General features: G+C 41.9%; 1 long non-coding RNA gene across 1 annotated transcript in view; it reads right to left on the bottom strand.

Annotated features, from left to right (window-relative positions):
* LOC106505551 overlaps nt 1–20728 on the bottom strand; it is a 62417-nt gene that overhangs the window by 17847 nt on the left and 23842 nt on the right. The window lies entirely within an intron of this gene.

The following is a 20728-nucleotide window of genomic DNA, read 5'->3' as shown; positions in this document are numbered from 1 at the left end:
ATTTGGTTAATGAATTCTGAGAGTCAGGTGGTAACCAATTGATATTCATGCATAGAATAGATTTATAGGAATGTGAGGCTGGCAAGCTGTCTTAGGGTGAGCCACAGTTTGAGCCTTGGAGGAAGATGCTCATAATGATAGGTGTTTTAGCCTTTAAATGTGGATTCCCATTGACCTAATTCCCTGCCCTCAGTAAACTGGAATGCACGGTGTAATGTACAGTTTTGGATATCAAGATGTCACAACGAGGGAATTCCCACTGTGGCTCAGCAGTAACGAATCCGACTAGTATCCATGAGGATATGGGTTTAATCCCTGGCCTTGCTCAATCGGTTTAGAATCCAGTATTGCCGTGAGCTGTGGTATAGGTTGCAGACATGGCTTGGATCTCGTGTTTCTGTGGCCATAGTGTAGACTGGCAGCTGCAGCTCTGATTTGACTCCCTTGCCTGTGAACTTCCATATGCCACAGGTGTGGCCCTAAAAAACAAACAAAACACAAAAAACAAAAAATCAAAACCAGAATGTTTATGTTCATGGTCAATGCCTCTCATTCTTAATGAGATTTTTTGGGAAAAATTAACAATCAAAATCTGATGAATACAAAATCCTTGTGAAAGGAATTGAGGATTCCTAAGGATGTATTTTTACTGAGATGTGCTGTTACTAAGTGATCCTTTTCCATTGCAGAATTCTACCTGGGCTAGATATCGGAGGCTTTTGGTGGAATTTGTCCAGCCTTTTCTGATTACGTAAGTTTTCATCTCTGGCTTTAAGTCTGGTTTAGTAAAAAGAATTCCTCAAGAGCTACTTTGATTTTGCCTGCTTGTTCCAAGCCCTGCTCCTAGACCTTATTACTTGGGGTACAACCTAGACTATTAAAGCACTGTCCTATTTGATGCAAGGACTGACTCTCTCTCAGTGTCCAATCTCTGACTCCGTCTCCTTGGTATTCTTGTCTTCTGTTAATGACCCCAAAGCCTTTACAGCATCCCTCCCCTTTGATTTCCCATAACTAGGCTTTTACCAATAGTCCCTATTTTGCAATAGTTGGGGCTTGGAGTTGGGTCTCAAAAATCTTTGTTAGCATTTTTTCCCATTAATAATATTGCAGACATACTGATAAATAGAAGGGAACTAATATTTCTCCATCTCTCATGTATCAGATTGTACAGGATCCAGGGGAATTGACTGAAACAAAAAAATTGGTCAAAAAATATTTTCAATCAGAGAGGTTTGTCACATATTGGTAATTTTGTGTTGTCAATTTTTGTTTTTTGTTTTTTGTTTCGCTTTTTAGGGCTGCACCTGCAGCATATGGAGGTTCCCAGGCTAGGGGTCTAATCAGAGCTGCAGCTGGCAGCCTACACCACAGCCATAGCAACATCAGATCTGAGCCGTGTCTTCGACCTACACCACATCTCACGGCAACACCAGATCCTTAACCCACTGAGCGAGGCCAGGGATCAAACCTGCAACTTTATCGTTCCTAGTCAGATTCATTTCTGCTGCTCCAGAATGAGAGCTCCTTGTGTTGTCAGTTTTAAAATGACCTTAAATACATGTGTCTATCTGAGATTATCAGGGTTTTTGAAGGTTTTTATGAACTCTGGGATACTTATAAAACTATACAGTGTTTCTGTTCATTTCTCACATATTTGGATTTGTTTATTTATTTTTGCTTAGCTTATTTGGCTATCTTTCATGAATTTTAGTCTTGTCTCTAGCTCTGAGTTTTGCAAATGCAAACTCCTAAAAATAGACACTTCCAACCACTCGTTCATATAACGATTACATTTTGTGTGTGCTAATGTGGTTTTACTATTGAAAATCACAGTTTCAGAGAGCTATTTCTCTGTTTTCTCCATCATTTTGCTTTTTAAGATCCCAAGTTCATTTTTACCTAATGAGACAACTTATTTAGATAAATTTTCACCATTTTGATTGCACATTTCTTTCTTATATAACAGCTTTAATAAAGAAAGCTATATAGAGAAAGCAGGTTTGAAGGAATAGAAAATTTTGGATTCATACACCTGAAAACAGCATTCATTTTTTTAATGTCATTTTAACATTTGTAGATTATTTCTATACTGATTGGCATTGTTGAGCTTTTTATCCTATAGGTCAAGGTGCCTGTAGATATCGTGTCTGGTGAAAGCCTTCTTCCTAGTTCATAGACAGCTGTCTTTTCACTGTGTCCTCACATGTCAATGGAAAGAGGCTGCTCTTTGGGGTGTCTTTTATTTTGCTATTATTATTCTGGGCCACACCTGTGGCATGTGGAAGTTCCTGAGCCAGGGATCAAACCTGAACCACAGCAGTGACCCAAGCCACAGCAGTGACACAGCTGGACCTTTAACAACTAGGCCACCGGGGAAAGTCTTTGGGGTCTTTTATATTAGGGCCCCATCCTCATAACCTAACCACCTCCCAAAGTTCCTGTGTCCCAACATAGTCACACTGGGGGTTAGGGTTTAACATATGAATTTGGATGCGGGGGATAAAAACCTTCAGTCTATAACACACTAATACTGACTTTTATTTGTTATCACCATTATTGTCTGAGCAATCACTTGTATAAGCAAAGTTGTCATCACTAAGTTATCATTGCAAGTTGAAAAGTTTTAAAGAAACTGATTATGTATCTCCATGCTTGCTGTTTTACACACTTGATTTTATCACTGTCAAATAAAGTAGGAGTTATGGTGTCCATTTCACAGGTAAGAAAAGTAAGGCTCGGAGAAGAGAAGTAACTTTCCTAAGGTCTCTGAAACAAATCGAGACTTAAAGCAAGAGTGAGACTGTTTTAAACACTGTTCTTCACATTTCTTTAAAAAGCATGTCGGCCTGCTTGAATTTGATAGGTTTTCATAAGAATAATTTTCGATGATTCCATTTAGACTATATCCAGCTGCTACCTAAATAATTGCAGGATACTTCAGGGGATCTACATGTAGCAAATGCTCTCAGCACCTGATTCCCAGCTCCTTAGCATTTACAGTGGCCAGGCACACCAGCTAACTTCTCATTACTTGCGTCTGTATGTCTTTGTAGGCAGCAGGTGCTGGGAATTAATGCCTTCCCCCTCCCTCAACCAATGAGGGACAAGAGTTAGTGGGAAAATACACCTGGGTGGGATAACGCTGCAATGCATGTTCTATCCTGTCTCCCAGAGTTCCGCAGTAACATTAAAGATCAGTTACCCCCAGTTAGGATTTGCACAATAACACATTCTTTGTTGGCTGCCATAGACCAAATGTGTGTGTCCCCCACCCAAATTCATATGTTGTAACTTAATATACATCTTAATGGCATTAGATGGTGGGCCCAGGCTGAAATGCCTGGCTCTAGTATTTACAAACTTGGTCTCCCATTTGTCAGGCCAGGTGTCTGTCCCTGGCTTTTGCCTCCTTATCTCTATTTTGCTTGGTGTCACACTTGAATTCTCCATTCACTGATCTCTTTTTTTAATGTCCATGTATTTGGGACTGACTATACCCACCTAGTCTCTTAACATGCATGTTGCTTCTATGTATTATTTATTTATTTATTTATTGTTATTTAAGTGCAGCACCCACGGCATGTAGAGGTTCCCAGGCCAGGGGTCTAATCGGAGCTGTAGCTGCCAGCCTATGCCACAGCCACAGCAACACCAGATCCAAGCCGCGTTTGCAACCTACGCACAGCTCACGGCAATGCTGGGTTCTTAAGCCACTGAGCGAGGCCACGGATCGAACCCGCAACCTCATGTTTCCTAGTCAGATTTGTTTCAGCTGCTCCATGGCAAGAACTCCTATGTATTAGGTATTTATTATGGCATGACAAAATGCCATCAAAACTTAGTAGTTTATAACAACAATATTTATTATCTTACAGTTCTGTGAGTCAGGAATCTGGGTGTGGTGTAGTTGTGCGTCATCTCATAGGATGAGAGTCAATCTGTCAGTCAGGGTTGTGGTCTCATCTGAAGGTTGGATCAAGGGGGGTCTGCTTCTAAACTCTCTTGGGGTTGTTGAAAAGCCTTGGTTTGACTTCTGTATAACTGGAGACCTCTTGACATGGGTATTAGTCTTCTCATGCTGCCATAACAAAATATCATGGACTGGGTGACCTAAACAAGAGATATTCATATTCTCATAGCATTAGCGGCTAGAAGTTCAAAATCAAGGAGATAGCAGTTTTGGTTCCTGGTGAGAGCTCTCTTTTTTGCTTGTAGAAAGCAGTCCTCTTACTTTGTCCTCCCTCTCTGTACATGTGTAGAGGAACACAGAGAGAGAGAGAGAGAGAGAGAAAGGGAATCAGAGACAGAGAGAAATTTGTGTTTTTTTTTTCTTCTTATAAGAAAACCAGCCCTTATGAGCTGATTTGACCTTAATGATCTCTCTTAAGGCCTTATCTCCAAATATGATCACATGGGGTGTTAGGGCTCCAACACATGAATTTGGGGAAGGACATAATTCTGTCCATAACTCATGGCAAGATCCAAGAGAGAGGGAAAAGATAGAATTCATAATGAAAGCTGTAGCCTTCTTATAACTTAATCTTGAAAGTGTTATCTCATCACTTTTTTTTACACTTTTTAAAATTAGATATAGTTGATTTACAGTGTTGTGTTGATTTCTGCTGTATGGCATAGCGACCCAGTCATACATATACATGCATTCTTTTTCTCATACTGTCTTCCATCACTTCTGCCATAGTCTACATGTTAGAATTGCATCAGTAAGTTTAGCCCACTCCCAAGAGGAGATTAAACAAGGCTGTCAGTATTAGAAGGCAACTATCATTGCAGAATACACAAGAAAAACTCTCCTGTATGTGTTTCCTGACTTATACACATAATCACATAATACTTCTGACTTCAGACATGTTTTTTTTTTTCCTCCTCACACCAAGCAATTCTCTGTGACCTCAACTAGATGTCCTACAATTCATTTAAGTTCTGACACTAACCAGAGTTAGTGCAACCCCACAGGTAAAGGGCTAATCTCACATGACTGCCCTCACTTCAAAAGCCAATAATAAGTTGTACGTCCCCTGGTTACCCACAACTTCTGTCTGATTGGGCTCCAAATCAGAAGGTCCCAAGACCCTCCTCCTTGGATTGAATAATTTGCTAGAAGAGCTGACAGAAATCAGGGAAACCCATTTACCAGTTTATTGTATAGGATACGGGATACAGATGAATAACCAGATGAAGAGGTACTTGCAATGAGGCGTGTCCTGAGTGCAGGAGTTTCTGTCCCTCTGAAGTTAGGGTTCACAGCCCTCCCAGCACATCGGTGTGCTCACCAGCCTGGAAGCTCTCTGAACCCCACACTTTAGGGATTTTTATGAATGTTCATCCTGTAGACATGATCTATTATTAACTCCATTTCCAGCCCATCTTCACTCTTTGGAGAATGGATAGTGTGAGCGTGTGATTATACCGGGTAACTCCATGGTCTATTGCAAGCACCCATTTTAGTGGTGGTTGGGAGGATTAAATAAGGTTACACACATAGAACATCCCAAATTTTATCATTTCCCAGGGTTAGCATCAATGGGGATTCTCCTATTTCTAACAGATATGACTCCTGGAGGGAAGCATTCATGAGACAAGAAGTTATAGAAGACCAGTGGCTTGAAGGTTTCCTTTGGGTAGATTTAGAGACTGCATTAGAAGTTTGACCATCGTCTACAATATATGGGTTTCTTGGCCCCATTTATATCAACTCCACTCTCCTAAACCTTAACCCAGACATTTAGCGATCCTGATATCAAATTCAAGAATAAAGCAAATCAGTCCATTTATTTAAGAGGGAGAAAGAACCAGTTGTATTTATGTGCATATGATGAGGAAGAGAGGAAGCTGAGCTCTGTGTTACAAACTGAGAACTTGGGTGAGAAAGGTACATAGATTAATTTATAGGATTCTGTCAGCAATGCTATTTTAAAAATAGGCTCTCTGGCAAACAAAAGTGAAACAACTGGAATTGCTCCAGCCTTGGGCTTGTAAAACCAGCAGTCAGCGAATCCAATAAACAGATGCACATTCCTGCCTTGAACCACGCCTCCTCCCCCACCCTCTTCCCCATCCTACACACCAGCACTCATGAAAATATTCAAACTTGGTTTACAAAACCACAGCCTCAACCCACACTCACCACAGCCACAGTCTCTTATCTCCTCTCCTTTGGCCGTTTCCCAGCATACTGACTCTTCTGCCCAGCTTTGCATGCTTCACACATAAGAGTGAAGCTCATCTTTGGCAGAATCATTCATAAAGGAAATTGACTAGGATGGAGCCTGTGTTGAAGCATTAAGGACTTCCTTTTGCATCTGCATCCATTCTTTTTTTTTTTTTTTGGTCTTTTTTTTTGCCATTTCTTGGGCCGCTCCAGCGGCATATGGAGGTTCCCAGGCTAGGGGTCGAATCAGAGCTGTAGACACTGGCCTGCGCCAGAGCCACAGCAACGTGGGATCCTAGCCGTGTCTGCAACCTACGCCACAGCTCACGGCAACGCCGGATCGTTAACCCACTGAGCAAGGGCAGGGACCGAACCCGCAACCTCATGGTTCCTAGTCGGATTCGTTAACCACTGCGCCACGACGGGAACTCCTGCATCCATTCTTTAGCTTCTGAAGGAGTGTTGTTCAACCAGCTAGGAATACCTATGGTGGAGTTACTTGTTCATTCCCTAAATATTTTGAATTTTATTTTATGCCAAGTACTGTGCTGGGGACCAAAGATAGGGCAGGGTACAGATCCCAACCCTTCCCTTGAGGGGAGTCTGGTAGGGAGACAAACAGGTAAACAGGAGTGCTGGACATGTTGGGAACAGACAGGCTAGAGAGAAGGCAGGGCATAGCTATGAAGGGCTCCTTGAGGAAGGGCAAACAGAAGTTTATTAAGTGAAGGTGGGGAAGAGAGTTGTGAAAGGAATTGAAGGCATAGCATATGCAAAGTCCTGGGAGTAAAATTCCATATTAATTTGCCAATTAGGATATTATAAGAGAATTAGTATCACCATCCATGTGTTCCAAATTCTTGGTCCACAAGCTGACCATTAAGTTGAAGGAAGTCCAGCAGTGCTGGTAGAGGCAATGGGCTGAGACCAACGATTGGGCCAGTAGAAAACATCTGAAATTTGAGATTGAAGGTCTTTAGGAATTATGGCTTTTTTGTTGTTGTTGTTGTTGTTGTAGTTTATCCCCAAACTTGCTACTTTCTAGTGTTGTAAACCAGTGACTTACATACTATAATACCTGCCTGACTCCTATGAGATCCTGATCTCTGGTCTCTGTCATTCTCTTAATTTTTTTTTTCTTTTTTTTTTGCTGCACCCAGAGCATGGGGACGTTCCTGGGCCAGGGATCAATCTTGCGACACAGCAGTGACCCAAGCTACTGCAGTGACAAGGCCAGGTCCTTAACCTACTGAGCCACCAGGGAACTCCTTTTTTTGTTTGTTTTGATTTTTATTTCTTTCTTTATTTTTCTTTTTAGGGCTGCACCTGTGGCATATGGAATTTCCTAGGCTAGGGAGCTGCATCTTCCTAAGCCATGGCAACACTGGCCATATCTGCGAACTATACCACAGCTTGTGGCAATGCCAGACCCTTAACCCACTGAGCAAGGCCAGGGATCAAAACTGCATCATCACAGAGACTACGTCCAGTTCTTAACCCGCTGAGCCACAATGGAAACTCTTTGATTTTTAATATCAATAGCTTGATTGCTAGATAGATAGATCATTCTTTCATTCAACAAATGTTTATTTTGGAACTATGAGGAGGGCTGGATATATACCGGTAATTTTGGCTCTCATAGACCTTAAAGTCTGAAATAGAAGACAGATAAGTAAATAAACAAATGGATGTATAATATATAAATTATGACAAGTGCTTTGAGGGTGGTGAGAGTTGGTCTACGTTAGACTGAGTGGCTAGAGAAGGCTTCTCTGAGGGAGAATGTTCAAGCAAAGCCTGGAAGGATGAGAAGAAAGTCTTTGGAAGAATGTTGAGGAAATGTCTTCCAGGCAGCAAAAGTCAAGGCAAAGATGAAGTTGGGCAGGTTGTGACTTGCACAAAAGTGCTTCTGCTCACCAAACCATCCACCTAGTCCAGGGCCGTGTCTGTCCAGAGGAAGCGGTGTGCACATTACAGAATGGGGAGCAGAAGGCACTGGAGAAGGCCCTGTAGAAATAACCAAAGATAGCAGATCTTTGCACTTGGAAGAACAGATGTCCTTGTAAAGTAGAATGAACACTAAGGAGGTGGAGAGGGTGGAGTTGGGCATGGATTAAGCTGTCGATGTTGTGGGAAGTCCAGTGATGCTGGGAAGGCAGTTTGTGGAGAGCACCATGACAGTGATAACATCAGGGAAGCGTCTCCACTTGGAGACCCAATAAGACAGCTCATCTAGCTTCTAGGTAGGTCAGTTCTCTGGGAAGAAAACATTTATTAATACAAAGAATTGAAGGAAAGGAAGCCTCCGGCCATTGGACCCTGGTGGACACTGGTCTCCGGCTCCATGGGAAAGAGGAAGGAAATAGAAGGAAAAAGGGTTAGAACTAAGTAACAATACAGAAACCTACTCACTAGAACTGGGTCCTGGGATCAGGAGAGCATCAGGGCAAAGTTCTCTGCCTGTGATGTGATCGGTTTGTGGCCTTGACATTCTTTCCATAGAGAAATTTGAGGCAGGCAAAGCTTGGCTTGTACAAAGGACTTAAGCTACTTCAGATCTGATGATTAGATGGACAATGGTAGTTAGGCAAGTCATAACACGGTCTACCCACCTGGTGCTTTAAACAAAGCATAGTGTAAATTTCGTTTGACGTGACTCAGTCTGGGTATATTAGCGGCAACTCTTAGTCATTTGTGCATTCTTTTCTTGGTTGCATCAGACAGTTCATATCCACCACCTCACATCCTCTCTACCACTCCTGTCCCCGGGGGCCCTCGGCCATTTATTTTCCCAGTTGCTATGGCAATGAGCTTCACATGCCCAACAATGCCCCACTTCCTGCCCCAGCTGTACATGACTTGCTTGCTGCTCTGGGCTTTCCTTATGGCCTCTACGGTGTGAGATGCTGTGGAATCTGAACTGGCACCGTGGTCTATGTAACCTGAGAGTGTGGGTGACTTAATGTTTTGTGAGGTAAACTTGGGTCAAGGTGGCATGGAAGCTAGCTGGTAAATTCTTCCTTCCTCCCCTGAGACCTAGCAGTCTACGTGTCTCAGAAGATGACTTTACCAGATGGAAGAGACAATTGTCTTCGTTTCCAAACCATGGCTGACTGAATGGCCTTCCTTCTCTGCTGCACTCCCCCTCTGCCTCATTTCTATTTCTTGGCATGGCACCTTTAATGACAGAGTAGTGTAGAAGATTTTGTTTCAGGCTTTGTCAAGATACTATCTGTTTTAGAACTGTGTTGGGGCTAGCTTATAGGTTAGTAGCTGCACAATCCAATATTAGCCAAAAGCGAAATGTGGCTATAGAGCACTCACAATGTGGCTGATCCTAATTAAGACATTGTGTAAGTTTGGAGTTCCTATTGTGGCTCAGTGGATTAAGAACCCAACATAGTGTCTGTGAAGATATGGGTTTCAAACCTGGCCTCACTCAGAAAGTTAAGGATCTGATGTTGCTGAAAGCTGCTACATAGGTCACAGACGTGGCTCAGATCCAGTGTTACTGTGTCTGTGGTGTAGGCCTGCAGCTGCAGCTCTGGTGTGACCCCTGGCCTGGGAACTTCCATATGCCATGGGTGCAGCTGTTTAAAAAAAAAAAAAGATGTTGTGTAAGTTTAAGACATGTTGGGGGTAGGGGTGGGGCAAGATGGCAGAGTAGGAAGACCCTGAGCCCACCTCCTCTGATGGACACACCAAAATTACAACTATTTAGAGTTTCGATTGATGAGAGTGACCCAAAGAATAAGAGAAAATATTTTCCATAACACAAAGAGATGGATAAGAGGGGCTCAGATGCAGTGTAGTCAAGCTACCATGGATGTGAGACCTACAAATGGGAAGATAATCACGATTGCAGAGATTCTCCCTAAGAAGTGAGGGGTCCAAGCTCCACATCAGGCTCCCCAACATAGGGGTTCTGCACCAGGAAAATGAACTCCCAGAACATCTGGCTTTGAAGGCCAGCAGAGCTTATGTACATGGGAGCTGTTTGAATCAGACTCTGCTCTTAAAAAATTTTTTGGTCTATCCCATGATGGAGAAGAATACCAAAAACTCTGTCCCAGGAGATTGGATATAGTTCCCTGTGCTGTACAGTAGGACCTCATTGCTTATCCATTTTAAATGTGATAGTTTGCATCTAGTAACCCCCAACCCCAGTCCATCCCCCTCCCTCCCCCTCTCTCTCCCCCTTGGCAAACACAAGTCTGTTCTCTAGGTCTGTGCAGAGCCTCCAGTCTTAAAGGGCTCATGTAGAATCTCACACTTTCTGAGTTCTAGCTCAGAGATAGTAATTTGAAAGGTGCCTGGGTTAGACTTACTTGCTGAGACTCCCTCTTTGGGACACAATGTGGGTGGCAGCCATTTCTGGGACCTCATTCTATAACAAGGACACTGGCCCTGGAAAGTGCCATTTTGGAGGCTTTCCTCCAGCCTATGAGTGAGGGGCTTATCTGTCTACCAGCAGGTCAGCAATAGTCCAGGATCCCCTCAGGGCCACATAGTCAGCTGGGTGGGGGTGTACCCCGTCCACCATCAGAGTGGCAGCCACTGCATGAAAGAGGACCTCACAGCCAATGTTGAGGGGAGCAAATGTTCCTACCAGTGTGCCCACAGTAGTTGGCCCATCACAAAGGAAGAGCCCACATAAGGGGCACCCCTAGAGCATATAGAGTATGCTCCTTAGCCCCACAGAATGTCTCCCAGATAGGGCTATTTCTGGAAGATCAGGAAACACAACCAAGATACCTACTATTAGAAATTAGCACAGAAAACAAGGCAAAAAGAGGTGACGGGGGAACATGTTCCAAAAGAAGGAACAAAACAAAAATCTCAAAAAAAAAAAAAAAGAACTACACAAAGATAAGCAATTTATCTGATAGAGTTCAAAGTAATGATCATAAAGGTGCTCAATGACCTTGGAAGAAGAATGGATGAACTCAGCGCAAGCTTTAACAAAGAGGAAGAAAATAGAAAGAAGAACCAGAGCTGAAGAATACCATAAATTGGTGCAGGCTCTATGGAAAGCAATATGGAGTTTTCACAATAAATTAAAAAAAAAGAACTACCAGATGATCTAGCAATTCCACTTCTGGGTATTTACCAGAAGAAAAGAAAAACACTAATTTGAAAGATATATGCCCCCCAGTGTTCATTGCAGCTCTATTTACAATAGCCAAATTGTAACACTTGGGAAACAACCCATGTGTCCATCAACAGATGAATGGATAAAGAAGATATGGTATATATTCATGATTGAATATTACCCAGCTATTAAAAATGAAATCTTGTCATTTGCACCAACAGGGATGGATCTAGAGGGTATTATGCTAAGTGAAATATGTCAGAGGGAGGACAAATACTGCATGCTCTCACTTATATGTGGAATCTTTTTTTTTTTTTTTTTTTGTCTTTTTGTGATTTCTTGGGCCAATCCTGCAGCATATGGAGGTTCCCAGGCTAGGGGTCAAATCTGAGCTGTAGCCACCGGCCTACACCACAGCCACAACAATGCCAGATCCAAGCCGTGTCTGCAACTACACCACAGCTCATGGCAACACCAGATCCTTAACCCACTGAGCAAGGCCAGGGATCGAATCTGCAACCTCATGGTTCCTAGTGGGATTCATTAACCACTGAGCCACAATGGGAACTCTATTATATGTGGAATCTTAAAACCCAAACAAAACAAAAACAAAGTCAGAGAGAACAAACTGGTCATTGCTAGAAGGGTAGGGGTTGGAGGGTGGGAGAAATAGGAGATGGAGATGAAGAGGCATGACCCGCAGTTATATAATAAGTAATTTATGGAGTTCCCTGTTGGCTCAGTGGGTTGGGGATCTGATGTTGTCACTACTGTGGCTCTAGTTGCTGCTGTGGTATAGGTTTGATCCCTGGCCAGGAACTTTCTCATGTGGCAAAAAAAAAAAAAAATAGCTTATGGTGTGTAACGTACAGCATAAGGAATATGGTCAATAACATTGCAATAACTTTGTGAGTGAATAGTTAGTTACTAGACTCAGCATGGCAATCATTTCTTAATTTTGGCAAATATCAACTTATTGTGCAGTACACCTGAGCTATCATAGTATTGTATGTAAACCATATTTCAATAAAAAGACATGCCAAATTCTGGAGACTTAGAAAAAAGGATTAACAATGACATATTAGTAATTTTTATATTTATTACATAAAGAAATAGTAATTCTTTTGGATTTTTTAGATTTGAGTTAAATTAAATATATGGGGATTTCCATCATGGCTCAGTGGAAATGAATCTGACTAGCATCCATGAGGATGCAGGTTTGATCCCTGGCCTCGCTCAGTGGGTTAAGGATCTGGTGTTGCCTTGAGCTATGGTGTAGGTTGCAGACATGGCTCAGATCTGGTGTTGCTGTGGCTGTGGCGTAGGCCAGTGGCTACAGCTATGATTCCACCCCTAGCCTGGGAACCTCCATATTCCACAGCTGAAGCCCTAAAAAGACGTGTGTGTATACACACACACACACACCCACACACACACATACACATATATATAAAGTTTATATCACCTAGTTCTTTTAAAATTTTGATTGTGAAAGTCATGGACTTGGAGAATAGACTTGAGGTTACCAAGGGGGAGAGGGAGGGATTGGGATGGATTGGGAGCTTGTGGTTAATAGATGCAGATTATTGCCTTTGGAATGGATTAGCAATGGGATCCTGCTTTGTAGTACTGGGAACTATGTCTGGTCACTTATGATGGAGCATGATAATGTGAGAAAAAAGAATGTGTACATGTATGTGCAACTGGGTCACCATGCTGTACAGTGGAAAATTGACAGAACACTGTAAACCAGCTATAATGGGAAAAAAATAAAAATCATTATATAAAAGAATTTTTTTTTTATTGTGGCCATAATATTTCCATTGGATAGTACTTGTATAGAATTTGCGAAACCCACTTCTTATCCCATTAAAAAAGTTCTTTTGGTACTTTTGTTTTCTATAACTTCTTAAAGATGATTAATCTGCAATGTTATTAATAAGTGATACTTCTAAACCAAAGGGGTGTTTTTATAGGGCTGAAACAAAGAAATAGCCCCAATAAAAGGAAAGAAAAACGGCATTTGCGGCAACATGGATGGACCTAGAAATTGTCATGCTGAGTGAGACACCAACATCATACACTGTCACTTACATGTGGGAGCTAAAAAAAGGACACAATGAACTTCTTTGCAGAACAGATACTGACTCACTGACTCTGAAAAATGTATGGTTTCCCAATGAGACATGTTGGGGGTTGGGGGGATGCGCCTGGGGATGGAAATGCTATAAAATTGGGTTGTGATGATTGTTGTACAATTATAAATGTAATAGAATTCATTGAGTAATTAAAAAAAAAAAAAACCAAAATAACCTTGAAAAAAAAAAAAGGAGCAGTAGCTTGTGTAGTTTGTCTACGTGAATATTGAAATGACCATCTGTATTTGTTAATGTGTAATTTGTGGGATGTTAGGTTTATAATTTGGACAATCACGGATCAAGGGCTTCTATTCAATGTCTTATTAGGATAAGTGCAATAGACGCTGAAAAGCTAACAGTTTTATACGCGTTAATTTTCTGGTGTATTTTATGACATGTATTTTCTGTGCTATAATTGAGTGTCATGAGCATAATGGCTAAGTATTGACTTTTGTGCTTTTTTTTTGGTTCACTGCTATTATCAATTACATGTTGCCATGTGGCATGTTAAATTAAATTTGTTGTAGAATTTGGCCCTTCTCCTTTTTCTGGAATTTTCTTGTGGCTTTCTTGCCCAAGGTGTTTCACCATCAAATTGTCTTATTAAGCTCTCATGCACATGACATTGGGTATGCACTATTTACTGTACCAAATAGCTGTGGATTCTACTCTGTTCTATAAAAAGATAAGGTTCTGGCTTGGAGTCACATTCCTTCTGTTGGAATTTGGTTCTGGCTGGATTGAAATACTGCTAAGGAATAGTTTGGTGAGAAGTTGCTTGAGGGATACGAGTTGAGTGAGTTCATACTTAAAAGGAATGTGACTTGAGAGGGAGGGAGGAAACAGGGGTGGGGGGAACAAAGGCTCAGCTCCAAGCTGAGCAGGGAAAGGAGGGAACAGATTTTAAAGATTTAACAGGAGCAATGGTTTTAAACCAACAAATTGGAATTGCTTGTCCTAATTCCACCCTATCTAAATAGAAGATTTTTGGTTTTAGTTGTAAGTCAACATGGTTGTAGAATACTAGAATATGTTACTTAACATTTTTGGTAATCAATTTATTGTTAAAGAAAATCCAGAAAACATACCATCCATGATTTTGACATATTGAAGGACTATTCATACCCATGCAGGACTCTAAGGATGACCCACAATATTCTTTCAACTGACACAATTTTTTTTCTTTTTAGGGCTGCACTCACTGCATATGGAAGTTCCCAGGCGAGGGGTCGAATTGGAGCTACAGCTGCCGGCCTACACCACAGCCACAACAACTCTGGATTTGAGCCATGTCTGTAACCTGCACCACAGCTTTCGGTTAATGCTGGATCCTTAATCCACTGATTGAGGCCAGGGATCGAACCCTCAACCTCATGGTTACTAGTCGGATTTGTTTCTCCTGAACACAATGGGAACTCCCGACACAATATTTAATTGGTCCCAAGAGCCAGATTCAGAGGTGAGTTTCACAGGCCATGGGTTTACTAATTTCCCTTCTTTCAAAGCCTGTACATTCTATTTTCTTTGAATTTTTGTTTCTTTCTTCTGTCTCTTTCTTTTGGCTGTTTTTCTGAGGCATGCAGAAGTTCCTGAGCTAGGGACCCAACATGTGCCACAGCAGTGGTTAACCTTAACCTGCTGAGCCACCAGGAAACTCCGTGTTTCTTTTCTTCTCAAATAAACAATGTAAACTCAATGTTGAGAAACAATTCTCTCAAAAGCTTTATTTTGATGAGTGGAATTAATGACAAGTTAATTAAAGACGTGCTTGTATCTGAAAGGCTACGTTAGTATGAACTTTATTCAAAAGCACAAGTAGTCCATCGACAGATGATTGGATTCGGAAGATGTGGTATATATACACAATGGAATACTACTCAGCCATAAAAAAGAATGACATAATGCCATTTGTAGCAACATGGATGGAACTAGAGAATCTCATACTGAGTGAAATGAGCCAGAAAGACAAAGACAAATACCATATGATATCACTTATAACTGGAATCTAATATCCAGCACAAATGAACATCTCCTCAGAAAAGAAAATCATGGACTTGGAGAAGAGACTTGTGGCTGCCTGATGGGAGGGGGAGGGAGTGGGAGGGATTGGGAGCTTGGGCTTATCAGACACAACTTAGAATAGATTTACAAGGAGATCCTGCTGAATAGCATTGAGAACTATGTCTAGATACTCATGTTGCAACAGAAGAAAGGGTGGGGGAAAAATGTAATTGTAATGTATACATGTAAGGATAACCTGACCCCCTTGCTGTACAGTGGGGAAAAAAAAAAAAAAAAAAAAAAAAAGCACAAGTAAGCAGAGAGCTGGGACAATCACAGTAAATCAGGTATTTCCAACAAAAGTCCTTCCAGGGAGTTCAGAGTTACAGGCAGAATAGTGATAGAAGAGTAAACCTCTAGTTTCATTTGTGGCTCATGTGAATTATGCCAGAGAAGTTCACTTGCATAGCTGATTTAAGCCCATTCAACAAAATAGTCGTGATTGTGACAGCATTTTAAGGGTTGTGATGTATCGCCACTGGATCAAGTCATGTTCAATCTGGTTGTTATGTTAAGTAAACACTCTTAAAGTTACTGTTAACAGCTTTCACTGCTCATAAAATTAAGATTACTCTGTTAACATTTTATGACCCAGAGAGGAGGTTATCACAGGCAGAAAATGTGAAAGAAAATGAAGTGGAGCTTTGTGTGTGTGAGTGTGTGCGCGCGTGTGCGCGCGCGCGCGTGTGTCGCCCAACCAACTAGTATAGTGTTAACCGTAAAGCTCATCATGATAATCACAATTGAAAAGTACAAAGCGTCGCAGGGACGGTATTCATGTTAATCTTGGAATACGGTTCTTGACTGATAAGCCATGGGAACGTCATGGCCTTGGTGTGTGAGCACCAGGGATGAGCATATTTTATCCATTGTTATCCTCCAGCCCCCATATAGACCTGACACAGAGGAAGCCCTTGTAAATGCTTCTAGAATGGATGAAGAGTGGACCGCTAGGGGTTAGTTGCCTAAGCGGCTTTGCCAGCTCGGCAGGGAAAGAGCTAGATGGGTGTGAGCCAGGAAAGGGCACACGATAAAACTCACGAGGCAATGGAGGCAGGAACACGGGGAGACGTCGCTGAGGTTTTCTGGGACATTCTGCACGTTTGGAATCACGCATGTGGTGCTTTTCTGGGAGTCTCGCTAAAAGTGCTCCACGGGAGAGACTGATCCAGGAAAAGGCATGTCAGAACCACAAGGATGAAGGAAAAATTTGAGTCACAGCTGTGTTCATGGTAAGCAGAAAAACACATTTATTTTTAGACTGCAAAAGGAACCTAGGAAGAATTGAATAAATACACCTCTACTGAAAACACTGACAAGATGCTCTTCATTTATGAAGAAAATATTTAATACCGAGCCTTCGAATGGGAATGAAAATGAAGATAATAGCTGGATTTGCAGTATTTATGCTAATGTTTCTCATTGTTAAACATAAAATGACATTTGGACCACAGCATTTCATGTAAGATGCTAGTGATGAAAGTGTAATGAGAGAGCCAAGATGAGAAGACGAATTGAGCATCTTTTCTGCCAGGACTTAGAAGAAAAGCTTTGCAGGTATGATCCCCTCCCACCCTCACAGCATGTTATTCACCTTTAGAAGGGCTCACAGTGCCGCAGAGAGAATGTGCAAGAAAGATTTTCATTTTCTCCTTATGATAATTCCATAAATAAAATGTAAATACATGCTTATTATGTTTCAAACTCCAAAGAATTTATCTTTCAGGCTTGTCACTTGCCATAATCTCTCTTCCATTACCAAGCTGATAAATAGCTTTCCAGTTCTTTTTATATGCATAAGTCTATTTATTTAACCTTTTATTTTTATTATTTATTTATTTATTTACTTATTTTTGGCCATGCCCATGGCATGCAGAAGTTCCCAGGCCAGGGATTGAACTCATGCCACAGCAGTGACAACACTGGATCCTTAACCTGCTGAGCCACTAGAGAACACCTATATTTAACTTTTTAAATATAAAGATAATTATTGAGGAGATAATTAGTTGGAACATAAATATGAAATGATTTCATTTTAAAAAATGACTATATTTTTTATATTTAATTTTATTGGACTATAGCTGACTTACAATGCTATATTCGTTTCAGGTGTACAGCGAAGTGAATCAGTCATACACTGAATATATCCATTCTTTTTTTCCTATATAGATTATTACAAACCATTGAGTAGATTTTCCTGTGACTGTGATATTTGAAACTTCCATTTTTGATTAGGTGCTGAGTCGGTTCCTTAATACCCCAGCGCCTTTCCATAACTTTCTTGTGATCTTCAGTTAGAAGGTTTCATTTCAATATTGATGATTATGTTTATTTGAATACGTCAATCTCAAATGCAGTTGAGAGAAGGTCTCCTCCCCAACTCTAGTGAAGCCCAGATCTATGTGTGACTCCAGCTGCTGGGTTTGCATGGGCATGGGCATGGGGAACTGACTCATAACCTTCCTTCCTAGGCGGGATCTGCTGTTTCTAGCCTTTCTGAGCTCAGTGGTGGTGAAAGTCTCAATTCGCCTCTTGCAAGAGTGGCTGGCTTCCACTCAGCAGTGGGGGCTTTTGTAGCCCTTGGTCATGTTGGCGTACCTCTCCCAACCAAGGATGGTGTCCATTCTCATTCTTTGATAAGACACACCTTTGCCTCTTAAAATACCTGACTGTGACTGTTCTAAGAAAAGTTTTTCTGCCTCTACTTGGCAAAAATCATCTCTGAGGCTGGCAGACAGTGGGTTTATCTCATCTTCCATGTCTGTCTGAAATCAAGCACCTGAGGGGGCTGGGGACAGACCTGACTTTCTTTCTACCTGGTACTCCTCCCATCCCCCACTTGCCATCTCTCTCCAAGTCCCTTCTCTTTTGTAGAGAGCATGGACTTAGAGCTGCTGGCCGGTCAGACATCCAGAGAGGGAATAAAATGCCCATCTCTACTTCTTGCTGTAATACCTGTTCTTTATAAGTAATTCTTTTGGCGCTTCATTAGAGATCTCTACCTTGTTTGGGGAGGGGAAGCAACCTCTTCTCTCCCTACATTGTGGCTCAGTAGTAATGAATCCAGCAGGTTCGATTCCTGGGATCCCTGGCCTCGCTCAGTGGGTTAAGGATCCAGTATTGCCTTGAGCTGTGGTGTAGGTCATAGATCTGGCTTGGATCTGGTGTTGCTGTGGCTGTGGCCTAGGCTGGAAGTTGCAGCTCTGATTTGACCTAGCCTGGAACTTCCTTATGCCTTGGGTGCGGCCCTAAAAAGGCAAAAAAAAAAAAAAAAAAAAAAAAAAAAGGAAAGAAAAAAAAATCCAAGTTGACGTCTTTTTCAATATCCTTAGGCACTGGAACTTGCTCCCTGTGCTGGCTGTTCTCTTTCCTGCTGCCCAAGATCTCTTCTCCATCTTTCCCTGCAGTGCTGTGCCCTGGAAAGCTGATTGCCATGGACCAAGTCACCTCGGCTCCCTGGTCTTTTTGTTTCCAGTTGGTTTCGGTTAATGGGAGGCAGTGGTAGGAGACTGAAAAGTGGCAGAGAAGGAAGTGGGGATATTTTTTTGGGTCTTTTTTTAGGGCCCCACCTGTGGCATATGGAAGTTCCCAGGCTAGTGTTCAAATTGGAGCTGCAGTGCTGCCAGACTACGCTATAGCCACAGCAACTTGGGATCCAAGCCACATCAGTAACCCACAGTACTGATTGCAGCAACGCTGGATCCCTAAGCCACTGAGTGAGGCAAGGGATCAAACCAGCTTCCTCATGGATACTAGTCAGGTTCTTTACTGCTGAGCCACCTCTTAGAAGAGGTACCAGGTACTCTGGAAGTGGGGATATTTATAGCCCTGACCCTCCATCTTAGCCCGTGTTCCTCTGTGGCTGAAGCTCCCAGCCAGTGGCCCCTCCTCCTCACCTCCAGCCCCAGTTGTCCCCTCCTTCCCGCTCCTTCAGCTCAGCCCTGGAAAAGCTCCCACTCTTGCAAATGCCAAGATGCCTCTCACCCTGGACATGTCTACACATCACTCGGGGATCTTGTGAAAATATAGGTACTGACGTAGCAGGGCTGGAGTGGGACCTGAGATTTTTGCATATCTAACAAACTCTTAGGTGATGCCCATGGGTGCTGCTGGGGCACTGTTTGCTCCACCAGCCCTAAACAACAAGCGAGGGAGCCCTGACTTGGTGGAACGTGGGCTGTAGATGGAAAACCTCAGTGCCCAGTACTGAGAAGAGCTGAGGGAAGCCATCATGGACTGTGGTCATCCCATCTTTCTTTCTCAGTGAGAATTCTTTTCTTCTCATTCCTTTTTACCACTCCGAGTGATGCACACCAGAGGCGTACAGGGAGCTAGCTTATTTGCAAGGGTTTCTGGTTCTTCTCTAGAATGAGAAAGCATCGGGTAACATTTTGTTTAAAGGTTATTTTAGGTTTAAAAATACAGAACAAATGGTACAGAGATTCTACTTATGTCATCAAAGGATTTAATTAGATGTAATTTGATGCATTGCTAATGGAAACTTGAAAGCCAGATTTCCTGAAGATAACGTCCAATCTCTATAATTGCTTACTGATGTTTGAGAATTTTCTCTAAAAATCTGTTAAGGGAAAAATTGTTATATGGTTCTAGAATCAAGAAGATAGATTACAACACATATGCCATACTTTTGTACGGAGGGTGTGGTTGGCAGGTGCTCAAAGCACAAAATTTCAGGAGGCACCCATTTTCAGGTTTGTGCAAACGCCTCCTCAATTTTTACCTTAGGTGCCTCACTTGTCTCATCCTAATTTTGACTCTTCCAGTGCCCATGATAGACATTGCAAAGAGATGATACTTGTGTCGAGAAAATGCATGACGGGTGTAACATTTACCTGGATGAAAACACCATCCATGTATCTTTGGTTGATTACCTGTTGTCTCGAATAGTGTTCTCATTCGTACATTTTGTGGTTTGTCACAGTAGACCCCATATAAAGTCATGTGAGATCCTTTCTTGAAGATGGACTTGGAAAATATCTCAACAATTCTTTTTAAAAACTTCTCCCTCTCTGTATCTAACATTTCTCCTTGGGCTTTTCACACATATAATATTATTTTACCACAGAGCTTCATAGCTTGTATGTTTGTTATTTTGAGAGCTTACCTAAGGGTGAGCCTCTCCAAGCTGAGTGAATAAAAATGGACCAAAAACCCCCAAAAGAGAGCATAAAAGTCAAAACCACAAACCATATCCCTTCCCCCACATGGCTTGTCATCATGATTAAATTAGGAAAAGTGTGTTAT

The sequence above is a fragment of the Sus scrofa genome, chromosome 13 (assembly GCF_000003025.6).
Source record: "Sus scrofa isolate TJ Tabasco breed Duroc chromosome 13, Sscrofa11.1, whole genome shotgun sequence".
Classification (NCBI taxonomy): Eukaryota; Metazoa; Chordata; class Mammalia; order Artiodactyla; family Suidae; genus Sus; species Sus scrofa.
Note: the sequence above shows the minus strand (reverse complement) of the source record. Positions and strands in the feature narration are given on the sequence as shown.